The sequence below is a fragment of the Pantherophis guttatus genome, chromosome 1 (assembly GCF_059756535.1).
Source record: "Pantherophis guttatus breed Tessera chromosome 1, ASM5975653v1, whole genome shotgun sequence".
Taxonomy (NCBI): Eukaryota; Metazoa; Chordata; class Lepidosauria; order Squamata; family Colubridae; genus Pantherophis; species Pantherophis guttatus.
Window position 1 is genome coordinate 59071774 of NC_142063.1, and position 14622 is coordinate 59086395.

Genomic DNA, 14622 nt, shown 5'->3' on the forward strand with positions numbered 1-14622 from the left:
AATGGGAGAACTTTTTTTTTGCCATTTTAGGCAAGACAGAGCAAGATTGTTTGAGTCACATTAAAGCATTTTTGCTCCTCTGCTGCCAATAATACCCACTAGCCTTCTTACAAAATTTAGAATGGTTTCCATTTATATTTCTTCTTTCATTTCATCCATTTATCTTAATAAGTAATAACCAAATGCAGTGAACCTGGGTTACCTTTACTGAATTAAAATACTACTGCACAGTATTTTCCTGTCTTAGGAGGTTCGCAGGAACAATTTTTTTTTGTTCTCGTTGTTGAAGATACGTCCAAAATATAAAAACAAAATGGCTGTTATGTAGATAATGAGTCATAATCATCCCATTTATTCTTCAATGGAAACACAGAGACACAGAAAAAGACCATTCCCTACTTCCCTTTCAATGTTTCAAGGGCATCAGCAAAGAGGGGAGTTAAAAAAAATTAAGGAGGGACTACAATCATATGATCAGAGCTGCCACCTTCCTTTGTTTGACCCCCTCCATAAACTGCCAACACTTTTCTTTCCCCATTATATTAAACTGTTACACATAATTTTTTCCTATTATTTCAGGATACCTTGCAACCTTCTCTCCGTATGCAAAAGAACAGTATTTTCTTATTTTAAAAATATGTGAGTTGTTGGCAAAGTAGAAGCACTTAGAAATATAACAGTGACTTTTAACCAAAATGCCTTTATTTTCTGATACGGTATTATATATGAGTTCTATGGTGCCAGAGATATTTTGTAAGAAAATGACAGGGGATTAATTCTTCACTTTGAAACTCTTTTGGCCATTAAAATACACATTTATTTAAAATAAGTATATTTCATCTATCCTTATATCATTCTTGACTACTGCTACTCAGTCATTCTAACCTGTCACACATCAGTGAGACAGATGACCATTACACTAAAACATTGTAGCTAATCTTTTGGAGTCAATTAAACTGCAATTTAAAACATTATACATTCAAATAATTGCATCATGTAAGCAAATGAGAAATAAGGCATTGAGAGCAACTAAGCACTAACGCACATTGTTTCCATAAATTATTTTCATTCTCCAGCCCATATACACTACAATATATATTTGATAGATTTAATTAAAATTAGGCAAGGGGGATTCAAGTAGTTCATAAATACTTGCTTCTTCACCATAGCTTATCATACACTGCTGTTGATATTGATGGGACTTTTAACATTTCTACAATTGTATGTTTATAAAAAAAAGATTTCATTCAAAAGCAAAACAGGCCAATTTCGTTCACCATAAAGGCATGATGAGTGTGCAGCTTTATGATGAAAACATGGTGCTCAAGTAGCCAGATACATAATCAGACTTTAGCAATATATTTTGTCGTTGCTAGTATTATTTGCTTTTTAGTTTGCTTCTGAGCACACCTAAGATTTCACTGTGTCATGTCAGCGTAGCAGCCACTAGTACAATAAGGCCATTACTGACCTTTCAGATGAAACAATCCTGCAATTAAGAATGATACACTATTGGGTGCCATTCATTCAGCTCTAGATCTTCAGTCTAATATTTTACACAAAATTCCATCTTTAATAAATCATTTACTACCAATCACATTTTGCTAATTATTTCAAAATACTGTAATCTTACATTATTTATATGTTATTTTTTTTTATCTTACAGGAACAAGGCAGCATATCATTGTAGTATTTTCAACAAATACTGACTGAATATTCGGTAGATGAAGCTACCATAATTATAGACCATAATACTCATTTAAGATTAGGATGACACAAAGCAAAAAACATATTGTTCATCCTAGTATATACTTGGTCCTGAAAAGAAAAGCTTAAAAATTAAGAACCACATGTGAATCCAAACTCAAACATGAATTAATTATGTTTTTCAGATGCAAAGATCATCAGATAAACATAACTGATAGCCTTTTCCTCACAAGGTGCATGTCAAAGTAAACAGACAGTCCACTTTAGAAAGTGTCTAGTGAATTGATTTAACAAGTTTAATGTGAGCATCAGTGTGTGGGGCTATTACTGATCGTAAGCTTTACTGATGTTATTTGTTCGCTTGGAAAAATACCGCTCTTTGGAATGAGCACATTAAGGCTAAAATTGCAGAGAAAACCCTATTACAACTTTATTGCTGGCAAATTGGAACCAAACCTTGTCTGTATATCAATTACTTAGAGTTACCACAGAGATAAATCCTTTTTTTTTTTTGTGCAGACTCAATCTTGAAGACAGTGATGAGAAGCTCCTTATTATACCCTACCAACATCACTAGGTTTTCTTAGCAATTTCAAGAAATTGTCAATTAAGTTCTTTTTATTAGGTTCCAAAAGCTGTTAAGTCAAACACAGATCTATCATAAGACTTGCAACAGCGTGTTATTTAGGCAAATTTCTGTTTCACTTTTTCATTAGCTACCTTCCCAGACCCTAATCAAAAGTTACTATAAAGTGAAAACATTTCCAGACTGAAGTTTGTGGCTTCATTAAATTATATTATAATACACACACACACACACACACACACACACACACACACACACACACACAAACACTATTACTTCAAATTAATGCAAACTATAATTTAGAAAGTAAATAAAATAATGGAGGCAATTTTGTCTTTTAACAGATATGACACTTGAATGGCCTTTACACTGCTATAAAACTCTAATAACAGAAATTAGGAATTAACTTTATTAATGTAGCAGAAAGCATGTAGGTATTGTTCCTTGCTATTATTTCATTGCAGCAAAAGATTAAGGTATCAAAAGAGATTACAGCTTTAGAGCATCAAGAGCTCCAAGATTATGAAGGGAGTTTTTTTAATCTCCCTGCACTCTGAAGGCAAAAAACATTGTAGGAAGAATGCTGATTGCACCTTCCAAAAATGAATGAATCTCTTCATTAGCCCATGAAGGAAGCACACAATAGAAAGTCATGCAGCTTCAGTACCATGACATCAATTTACTTGAACTCATAAACCAACTAAAAACATCTGAGGAAGAAAAAAATGAAAACCAGAAGCTGTAATAGTTAACAGGATGGCTGAGTTCCTATTAAACTATTATAGGACGATATAGAGCACTGTACACCAAGACTAGATACAAGAACAGTTTTTTCCCGAATGCCATCACTCTGCTAACCAAATAATTCCCTCAAATTATCAAACTATTCACTAGGGCTGCATTACTATTGCTATTGGTCTTCTCATCATTCCTGTCACCCATCTCCTCCCACTTGTGACTGCATGATTGTAACTTGTTGCTTATATCCTTGCGATTTATATTGATATTGATTGTTTCCTAGATGATTTAATTGCTTATTGTACCATATGACTGTCACTGGGTGTTGTGCCGTGTGATTCTTGACAAGTGTATCTTGTCTTTTTATGTACACTGAGAGCATATACACTAAAGACAAATTCCTTGTGTGTCCAATCACACTTGCCCAATAAAGAATATTATTCTATTCTATTCTATTCTATTCTATTCTATTCTATTCTATTCTATTCTATTCTATTCTATTCTATTCTATTCTATTCTATTCTAGTCCTAGTCCTAGTCCTAGTCCTAGTCCTATTCTATTCTAGGATTGTTATATCAGTCTTATAGGATTTCAGTCTCTTTGTAATATCCCTATATTTTTTGCTCTAAAAGAATACAGCAATCCACAAATTCTCATAATCTTTAGTGTCAAGATGCCTTGCCCAATAAGATTTTATTATTTTTTGTATGTTTTTTGGGTTTATTTATCTATTTTGGTAAAGAAAAGAAAAGAAAAGCTGGCATACTGAGGAATTCTGGGAGTTGAAGTCCATACATCTTAAAATGGGTAAAGTTGAGAAAAGCTGAACTCGATGACAAGAGTACTAGAGAGTGTGGTGAAGAGTAACAACACTGCATTGCCTTCTAGTGAATTGATGTTCATTGAATGACCATATCCAACACACCTGCCAATTTTTTAGTCTCCTGAAACAGGCAGCTTGCTTTATACCTCCCAATACAAAGAGATCATCCTCAACTACTTATTGACAGTAGATATGTCAGTCCTATGGGGAAAACTGGACCAAGAGACTCCATAGAAGACTAAAAAACTACTCTTACTTCCATAGGCTATAGAGGTAGTCCTCAACTTAAGACCACAAGTGAGCCCCAAATATCTGTTGTTAAGCAAGACAGTTGTTAAGTGAATTTTGGCCGGTTTTAAGGCCTTTCTTGCTGCAGTTGTTAAGTAAATAATTACAGTTGTTAAGTTAGTAACACGGTTGTTAAGTGAATCTGGCTTCCCCATTGACTTTGCTTGTCAGAAGGTCACAAACAGGGATGGACACTGCAACCATCATAAATATGAGTCAGTTGCCAAGCATCTGAATTTTGATCACATGACCATGGAGATGCTGCAATGGTTGTAAGTGTGAAAAACAGCCATAAATCATTTTATTCAGTGCCGTTATAACTTTGAATAGTCACTAAATTAATGGTTGTAAATTGAGGACTACTTGTACTACAATAAACTTACATGTCTGATTATGCTACTCTTCCTAACTTTTTTATGTACATGTGAATTAGGGAGGTGTCTAAGATGTTTTATAATCCTCATTCATCATCTGGATTCCCAGATTTCTTCCAGATGCAATTCAAGTTTATCCTGTTTAAAGCCCTATGCAACAGGAGATCTGCTTATTTGCAGAACTGCCTTCCCAAAGAATATCTGCCCATCCCACTAGATCTGATAGGATGGACATGCTCCAGGTCTCCTTCCTAAAATTTTACCATTTAGCAGGACCCCAGAAGCATGTCTATTTTGTGATGGCCTTTACCTTGTGAAACAACATCCCAACTATGATCCAACTAGTCTTTCAGAAGGCTGTCAAGACCTGGCTATTATTTAGGCACTGAGATTGTATGGAAAAAAGGCACAGAAAGAGGACAGGTGAGCCTGCTCTGGAGCATCCCAAGAATTATTATAGTGCAGGGTTGTTTATTGTTTTTATGATTATTATATATATTTCCTTTATGGTTGTTGTGAACTGCACAGAATTACTTAAGATAAAAATCTTTAAAATAAATACATAAATAATTGCATTAATAAAATAAACAATGTTTTTGTTTTCATTTGTTTGGTAACAGGTCTTCCCTTTCTTCATCAAGGTCATTATTTTTACTCTCTTTAAAATCTCTTACCTGAAATAGCTCTTTCTTGCTAGTTGTCAGGCATGGATATGGGTCATATTTTATTATACCATAATTTTTAAAGGGATATACGTGGCACCTTGATTTCCCTTCTCCTAAAATGTCTACTAGATAACCAATCTTATATAATGGTTACACCAAGGTAGAAACCAGGAAACAATAGTTCAAATCCGCCCTTGGCAGATAAATTAGGCCAGTTCTGTCAAACTGGCAGCCTGCGGGCCGGATAGATGGTAGGCCACTCCCACCCCAGCTCTGCAAAGGCAAAAAATTACATCACAATCTGGCCCATGATGTGATAGAGTTTGACACCTGTGATCTAGGCCAATAACCAAATTTTGTTCAGCTGCTCTGAAAATCTACTCTCAGCTGACAACTTGCATATTGAGATTCTTAGTAAATCTACAAGACCCTTTAGACTGTCAATTGCCCAATTTCCAATTTCTTTGTAACAATTGCATATAACTTTGCTCATTTTGATATATAAACATATATAAAGTGAATTTTATTTTACTATTTTATGACAGTACTGACAATAATTTGATTTGAATCAGATTATACATTTTAGACAGTTTATACAGTCCTTACATGTTTAGTTAGACAGTATGCTGCATATTTGATTTGTTAGATTGTTTGTCTATTGTTTTTGTATTCAATTGAACAGCAACAATAACAACCAGCACAATGATGATGATGATATTTGATGGTTTAATGCAGTGGTGAAATTCAAGTTTTTTTACTACTGGTTCTGTGGGCATGGCTTGGTGGGTGTGGCAGGTGAAGGATACTGCAAAATCTCCATTCCCACCCCACTCCAGGGGAAGGATACTGCAAAATCTCCATTCACACCCCCTCCAGGGGAAGGATACTGCAAAATCCCCATTCCCACCCCACTCTGGGGCCAGCCAGAGGTGGTATTTGCCGCTTCTCCGAACTACTCAAAATTTCCGCTACCGGTTCTCCAGAACCTGTCAAAACCTGCTGGATTTCACTCTGGTTTAATGGTATTGTCTCAGGATGTAAACTGTCCCATGTAAAGCTGCTTCTTGCAATTGACTGATATTGACAAAATCACCATCAGTTAATTGAAAAAGGCAGCTTTACTTGGAAGAGTTTATATTTGGCAATGATACATTTATCACCATCAAACAAATACCAAATCCAGGCTAATGGTTGTTGTGTTGTCAGAAAGTCCAGTTGCCTCTTGAAAAAGCACCTTTGGCAAGACATACATCTAATAATAAAACAAATTATAAAGTGTCTCCATAGACATATATGGCCTTATGTGTAACAACTCAGGATGGCATTACCCTAGCCTAATTTACATTGGATGACAGTGGGATTAGCATTTTGTCTAAAATGTGACATTCTTTTAATTGGTTTTCTAAGACTAACTCTTTTATTTATTGTATATCAAATTTATATTTTACGAATATCTTAGAGTGTCATTCTTAATTTCTTGTTTTATTGTACTTTCATAGGATTCGTGACTGGGATATTTTCATTTATACTTAATGTATTTATTGGAGTTTTTTCCTCCAAATTGTGTTGCACTGTGATTTTGTAAACACAGATGCTAATCCATGCTAAATATACAGGCTTCTAAGATTTTATGCTGGCATTCCATCTATTGTATTTGGACACAGGCTCTTAACATATAAAGAAAAGAAAGGTCAAATCTATCATTGTAGAGGTGAAAACTAATCATGGTGACAAAATAAGGTTTTATTTATTACCCTTAATACAAGAAATCTTTACTGTGGAATATGACTGTACTGTCACTACACACCAGAGATTTTTAATCCCCAATCATTTTGACTTATTTTACAGTTCATTACCTTTTCAGTTAGATATTGCAACAAAGACTCTCCTGAGTTTAAACAAGAGCTTTTAAAGCTGCTATTTTTGTATTAATTTTTCTGCAGTGAAACAATAGTAAAGTTGTATATACATACATACCTGCATACACACACACACACACACACATGTGTGTGTATATATATATATATATATATATATATATATATATATATATATATATATATATATATATATTATACATATGTAGAGATAAACATATAGACACCCACCCACCCCACACATATATGTATAATGTCCTTTAGAAAAATTAGAAAGTTAAAATAATAATTTGATAAAATAATTTTAACAAGTTCTAATAATATACAGCAACCAGTGCCATTTCTATTTGTATTCACAGGTTCAAGAACCGTAGTATTAAGACTCTGTTAAACAGAAATAGAGAGAGGAAGGACAGCTTTCAAGCAAATACAAAGCCATGTGTATAACACCCCCCTCAGAAAATATGACCTGTTATGATTCTCATAAGTTATAATAAGTGTCATTGTGAAAAGGTAAGCAATTGTATCATTGTGAATTTTGCCCTGTAAAAAATCCATCATTTATGGACATATTTCATGCATTAGTGCTCCAGGGTCTTCTCTGTACTGAGAGAATGCAGAGTTCATAAGCAAAATAAAAACGATACTCTCAGTGCTGACTGAATCAATAGATCAGGGTATAGAAATATAATGGTATACATTCATTCTTGCTTTAAGGTAGCTTTTTTAAAACATGAAAAGTTACATGATGAAATGATCGTAAAACAGATAATAACGAAATAAATTTAAGCTACACTGAAGTTTTATCACTTTGGGACAAACATAAATTGAATCCAAGCTTACCTCTTATACCTAATGCAATCACTGAAGTCAAGGAGACTTGTGGTAGCCCTGACTACATTAAATATAGATCCAGTCACATTATGTTGAAACCTTCCTTCCAAATAATAAATAGGTAACTCTCTTATTCTAGATTAATCAATAAAAGTATAAATATATGAAAGGGCCCTAACGGACTAATATTTTTCAAAACTGATAAACATGCTTCCGCAAATGCATACAAAATTTAACCAAAAAAAGTATACATTAAAAAAGAAAGGTATGTTGAAATGTATACAAATATTTTTGTTTCTTCTTCTGAACATTTATACAATCAATTAGAATTTGTGGTCAGTAAGAGAAGGCAAAAATGGACTTGAAAGAATCTTCTATTTTGTCTAGGGTGATAATTGTTCAGTTGCTAAGTCGTGTCCAACTCTTCAAGATCCCATAACCAGAACACGCCAGGGTCCCATCTTCCACTGTTTCCTGGATTTGCCCAAATTCATGTTCATTCTGTCGATGACATTATCTAAACATCTCATCATCTGCCATCCCCTTCTCCTTTGCTTCAATCTTTCCCAACATCAGGGTCTTTTCCAATGAATCCTATCTTCTCATTTAGTAGCCGAAGTATTTGAGCTTCAGTTTCAGTATCTGTTCTTCCAAAGAACAGTCAGGGTTGATTTCCTTTAGGATTGACTGATTTGATTTCCTTGCACTCCAAGGGACTCTCAAGAGTCTTCTCCAGCACCGCAATCTGAAAGCAACAATTCTTCAGCCTTCCTTATGGTTCAACTCTCATAGCCATATATTACCATGGGAAAATCATAGCTTATGACTATAAAAGCTCAGGCTGGCCAAGGAGCTGCTGATACAGTTGTACAAATTATTGAGTCTGTCATCTGCACCTCTATAGCTGTCTGGTTTGGCACTGCAACCAATCAAGACAACACAGACTTCAAAAGATAATTAGAACTGCAGAAAAAACAATTGCTACCAACCTGCCTTCCACTGAAGACCTATATACTGCACGAGTCAAAAAGAGGGCTGTGAAAATATCTAAGACATCCTGGACATAAATTGTTTCAACTTGTACCCTCAAAATGAAGCTATAGGGCACTGCACGTCAGAATAACTAGACACAAGGACAGTTTTTTCCCCCCATGCCATCATTCTGCTAACCAACTAAGTCCCACAACACTGTCAAACTATTTAAAAAAGCAGTATTAGCATCATTATTCTCATCTTCCCTATTCCCTATCTTCTTATCTTATGACTATAACTTTGTTGCTTATCATTATTGTTGTATGTACATTGAGAGCTTACACACTGGAAACAAATTCCTTGTGCGTCTAATCACACTTGGCCAATAAAGAATTCTATTCTATCATATACAGACCTTTGTCAGCAAGGTGATGTTTCTGTTTTTTATTATGCTGTCTAGGTTGCCATAGCTTTTCTCACAAGACGCAAGAGTCTTTTAATTTCATGGCTGCAGTCATTGTATTTAGTGATCTTGGTGCTTCCATTTCATCCCCTTTTATTTGCCAGGAAATGATAGGACCGGTTGCCATAATCTTAGTTTTTTAATGCTGAGTTTCAGGCCAACTTTTTCACTCTCCTCTTTCACCCTTATTAAGAAGCTGTTTAGTTCCTCTTCACTTTCTGCCATTAGAGTGGTATTGTCTGCATATTTGAAATTGTTGATATGGAAGTGATAACAGTGTTACCTAACCCAATTAGATAATATGCTAGTTATATGTTACCTAATTCAATTGGATAACACATAGAGCCAGTTTGATCTAGTAGTTAAGGCACCAGGCTAGAAAGCAGGAGTCCATGAGTTTTGGTCCCACCTTGGCCATAAAAGCCAGGTGGGTGAATTTGAGCCAATCTCTCTCTCTCTCTCTCTCTCTCTCTCTCTCTCTCTCTCTCTCTCTCTCTCTCTCTCTCTCTCTCTCTCTCTCTCTCTCTCTCTCAGTCCAACTCACCTCTCAACGTTGTCATTGTGGGAAAAATAAGAGAGGAAGGTGTATTGGATATGTCTGCCACCTTAAATTGTTTGTAAAAATAAAAAAGGCAGAAAATAAATAAACAAACAAACAAACAGTTCTATACTATAATTTCTTGATAAGGTCCACATCACAGGATAGAACATCTCTGAACACCACTTATATACTTTTTAGGAATAGCAGAAAATAAAATAACTGAAAACCACTAGTAGACAAAATGACGTTGTTCTTTAAGAAAAGAAAATATAGAACGGTATTGATATTGCATTTGATATGTCCTAAAAATTCTAAAATTCTGCTTCAAATCGTAGCTTGAGAGAAGATGAAGCAACTAAGATTTATATACTTCAAGGCACTGTTTAAGATAAATACCTATAGATATATTTTAGTTAGAAATAATAGAATACTTATGTCAATACACTTGTTTAAGAATATTCCTTACATTTAAAAGCAATAGTCTTAAAAGATCCATTAATTTGATTTGACAGAAATTAGAAATAAAACCTGGTAATCAAATTTAAAGAATAGAAAAAATTTAAAAAATGCAATGTTGAGGTGAATAGCCCTGTGCAAAATCTACCAGGACCACAAAGAACTGAAAAAAAAGCATGTTAATATTATGGAGCCTCAAAGGACGCGTGGACATTTTCCACTCAAGTTGTGAATTGTAAAACTTAATACTTCCCAAAGTTGATTGAGAAGCAACCATCAAATATCTAAATCTCACATTACGAGCGGGACAGGTCAAGGAGGTCCTTGCCATTATTTCCAGTAATAATGGGTAACTTTAAACAGAAATTAAACAAAATCAAAGCATATAAATCAATGAATAATGTTAGTTTTAATGGTGATAACTCCCAAGCTGGATCAAAAACATTACTACTTTCCCATATTGCACTTACAAGCTTCTTGACAGATTTATTTATTTATTTATTTATTTATTTATTTATTTATTTATTTATTTATTTATTTATTTATTTATTTATTTATTTATTTATTTATTTATTTATTTATTTATTTATTTATTTATTTATTTATTTATTTATTTAAATTTAGATACCGTCCTTCTCCCGAAGGACTCAGGGCGGTGAACAGCCAAAGGTAAACACACAGAATACAAAAATTTAAGAACAGTTTAAAAAACATATTAAATAATTTTGGCCCAACAATTAAAATACCCCTTTTAAAATTCAAATTCAAATTCAAATTCAAATTAAGCAAAGAGAAAGATGATTTCAAATTCAATGCAATTCAGTGCTTTTAGGTAATTTTTAATTACCTATAGAACATTTTATGACTTGGAATTTAATTTTGGATTTTTGGATGTTACTTTTGGTACTATTCCAGATGGAATTTGTCTACCAAACCACAGACAGCATTTTTACTTCCTGTAGTTGCAACTATGGGGGGGGGGGGAATGCGGGGGGGCAATGACTTGAAACAGGTAACAAGTGTCCAATGGCAGATAGTTTACATGTGCCCTCTAGGGACAAGGGAATCAACTATTCTCCCCCTTTGTGTTTCATGTTGTGGATGCCCACAAGAATATCCGATAGCTACTCAAGAAAAGGCAGCTGAGAGGAAGCAATGCCCAGTTCTAATATATAGGAAGGAATCTATCAGCTTTTTTTTTTTTTTTAATTTGATTTATATGCCGCCCTTCTCCGAAGACTCAGGGCGGCTTACAATGTGCTCAGCTTATTTATTATCTGCCATTATGATTTTTATAAATAACTCAAGGCAGCAAACATACCCAATGCTAATTTCCTTATCCCATTTTACCAATGACAACAACCCTATGAGGTGAATTGGACTGAGAGCGATTGGCCAGAAGTCATCCAGATGGCTTTCATGGCTAAGGTAGCACTTGGACTCATAGTCTTCCAGTTTCTAGCCTAGTACCTTAACCACTAGACTAAACTGGCTCAATACACAGAAACTTATCACAGCCAGCAAAAAGCAAATTAAGACAAACATCACACTGTTATTATATCCCTCCATCCCCTGGTCTATTTTGCATTTATTCCTAATTGTGTTGGCTTCCAAATCGCTCACTATCTATTACTTCCTCCTGCAGAATCAAACAGTGAGAACTAACAAAAGTTGCCCCTGATTTGCTCCTGACAAGTCTTGGATTAACTCCTGCTGAGTCCTCAAAGACTCTTCCTGCTATTGAAAGCCCAAAGAAATATATTAAAACAAGTTCAGGATCAAAGAGGAAAAAGGGCAAAGGCAGAGGTTGCAAACCTGCCAAAGGGCCAGGGGCTTACCAAATGAAGCACACTGCCCTGCCTCTTTCCCTTCCGAGCCTGTCAGCTAGGCCAGACTGATATGGGAAGAATAATCATGTTAGTAAGGAATCAAAGCGCTTGGAGATTGATGCAAAAAAATTAACAAATCTTCTATTGGCATGCATAATTGCAGTGATCACTGGGCTCCTTGCCAAAGGAACTCAGAAGAGCCCCAAGACTCACAAAATCACAGGTTATATATAAAGGACATACAAAACCAGTGTAAATTACCTACTTTTAATTACAGGGTGATTTCATCAGGCTGACCAGACACCTCTACATTCTTCCCCATGCCTGTCCTTTCTACTGATACTAGCACCCCCTAACATAACAATGTCTTTTATTATACCTGTACATTGCCAACCTGCACACCATGAAAAAGACAACAACCTGGCATTTGTCTTCTTACTCTATAGAGTCATCAGGCAGCTATAGTTTATCCAGTCTGTCTAATGTGCACTTCAAAATCATGTATTCTGTACAAGGAAAGAAAATTATTTGTCCTCCACAATGGAAAATTAAAGTATTATGATTTGATAAAGTTTTGAAAATTATTTATCATGTCTGCACTTACCTCTAAAACTCCAAGAAATGATTCCGTTACTTCTATATTTCTGAAAATCAATTTCAAAGCCAGGAAGTCTGTCATCCCACAGACTTTGAATAATTTGGAGTAGTCTGGATTATAGATTTTTTCTTTTAGCATGTTATACCTATACAAATGAAGAATTGCTCTATTTCCTTTATTTTGAGCCTGAGCCCAATATTCAATTACCACAAAATAGATTTCCATGAACTGAAATGGTGTTTGCCCCTGCCCAAAACATTTGTCCAAAACTCGTTTTCTGGTGGATATTTTGAGAGGATAAACTAAGAGAAAATAGCTGCCCATTGTAACAAATAACTCTGGACAGTTCACAATTCAAAACAATAAAAAGCAGCATAATTACAACAAAATATAATGCAGGTAGTCCTTGACTTACAACAGTTCATTTATTGACTGTTTGAAGTTACATCACTGAAAAAAATGATTCATGACTGTTTTTCACACTTACGACCATTGCAGCATCCCCATGGTCACATGATCAAAATTCATGTGCTTGGGAACTGACTCATATTTATAAAAGTTCCAGTGCCCTAGAGTCATGTAATCACCTTTTGCAATCTTTTAACAAGCAATGTCAATGGGGAAGCTAGATTCACTTAACAACCATGTTACTGAATTAACAACTGCAGTGATTCACTTAAGAACTGTGGCAAAAAGGTAAAATGCAGCAAAACTCACTTAACAACTGTCTTGCTTAGCAATGGAAATGGTCATATGTCAAGGACTATCTGCAAACAGAAAGTGCAAAATACAAAAGCCCAGATATCTCACACAGAAATCACAATATTCATCAAAGTTGGGCTTGACTAACAACCCAGACTTAATGATTATGGGAAAAGCCAGGTTTTTCCGTTTTCCAGTAGACCAGGGGTCAGCCGCATGCGGTTCTTTGGGCCCTTTGCTGTGGCTCCCTGTCAGGTGATCCAACTACTGGCTGGCCCTGCTCCTCACTCTCCCCTCCCAGTCACTCCTCGCCTGGCCTGAGAAGGTAAGGACAACGGCGGGAGATGGGAGAAGCGGCCAGGGCAGAGACAGAGAGATGCAGATGGGGGGAGATAGAGACATAGAGAGATACAGAGAGAGAGGGAAAGGGGGGGGAGAGAGGGAGGGAGGGGAGAGAGAGAGAGAGATGTAAAAGTATTTTGTGATTCCCGGTGTTTTTTAACAACTGGTTCTCTGCCCTAATGACCAGCTGGGTAGGCATGGCTTGGGGGGGTCATGTGACTGGTGGAAGTGAGTGACATCGAGTTGGCCACGCCCATCCAGGTTTTGTGGCTCCCAGTGTTTTCTTTTCTGTGGGAAACGAGTCCAAATGGCTCTTTGAGTATTTAAAGTTGCAGACCCCGGCAGTAGACCAACAGGGTGAGGGCCATCCAGATGTGCAAAGGGACACAATTTCATAGAGTACCATCTGAAATAGAGAAGGAACATCTCCTGGGTCCTGCAAAGTGGCTGTTTCACTGAGAGGACCCAGAGCATCCCCAACCTGCCAAATCCAGGATGGGAAGAAACAACTGGAAACAGAAGTAATTTGGTCCTATGCATGAAGGACTTTAAAGATGATAATTAACAACTTAAATTGCACTCAGAATCCTAGGAGCCAATGAGGGTCATGTAGTAAAGCTGTTACATGGGAGAATCTTGATATAGTCAGGATTGCCTCATTCTGGATCCACTGACATATCAATTGCATAAATAATGCACAACATGTTTATGTAGTTTCTATGAATTTCCTGAGATTCTTTACTTTGTGTCCATCTTTTAAAAACACCTACAGTATCTTGTATCACAACTAACAAACTGCATACAGGTAGTTGTTAACTTAAGATCA

General features: G+C 35.7%; 1 protein-coding gene and 1 long non-coding RNA gene across 21 annotated transcripts in view; both read right to left on the bottom strand.

The window, feature by feature from the left end:
* LOC117665768 (uncharacterized) overlaps positions 1-5438 on the bottom strand; it is a 38823-nt gene extending 33385 nt beyond the window's left edge. The window contains exon 1 of the long non-coding RNA XR_004591471.3: positions 5192-5438. This is a non-coding gene — a long non-coding RNA (uncharacterized LOC117665768). The remainder of the gene's footprint in view (positions 1-5191) is intronic.
* Positions 1-14622, bottom strand: part of NPAS3 (neuronal PAS domain protein 3) — a 741221-nt gene that overhangs the window by 443179 nt on the left and 283420 nt on the right. The window lies entirely within an intron of this gene.